Here is a 374-nt window from a genome sequence, read left to right as displayed (position 1 = left end):
GCCTACCAATGAGTGTACGTGCTGCGTGAATCTGTATATGTATGCTCATGGTTGAATTATGTGTGTGTGTGTGTGTACATGTGTGTTCTTTTTCTTCATGGTATTACCTTTACATTTACCAAAGTTAAATAGAGATAGTCCTCCCCCTTCCTGTCTCTCTTTTTCTCATTACCTTTCATCAAACATTCTCTAGGGATCACATATCTAAGGGGAGCTTAGGGAAATGGGGGCAGAATATACATATGTATATGTATACCACACCTCATACATTTACATAAAAGCAGCAATCATACACAAGATTATTATTAGAGCCATACCACACTCTACACATGCTACAGAGCAACCAAACATTATACAGCACAACCATGTGTGTA

This window comes from Octopus bimaculoides, chromosome 23, assembly GCF_001194135.2.
Source record: "Octopus bimaculoides isolate UCB-OBI-ISO-001 chromosome 23, ASM119413v2, whole genome shotgun sequence".
Taxonomy (NCBI): Eukaryota; Metazoa; Mollusca; class Cephalopoda; order Octopoda; family Octopodidae; genus Octopus; species Octopus bimaculoides.
The sequence above is the reverse complement of the archived record's forward strand: the minus strand, read 5'-3'. Positions refer to the sequence as shown.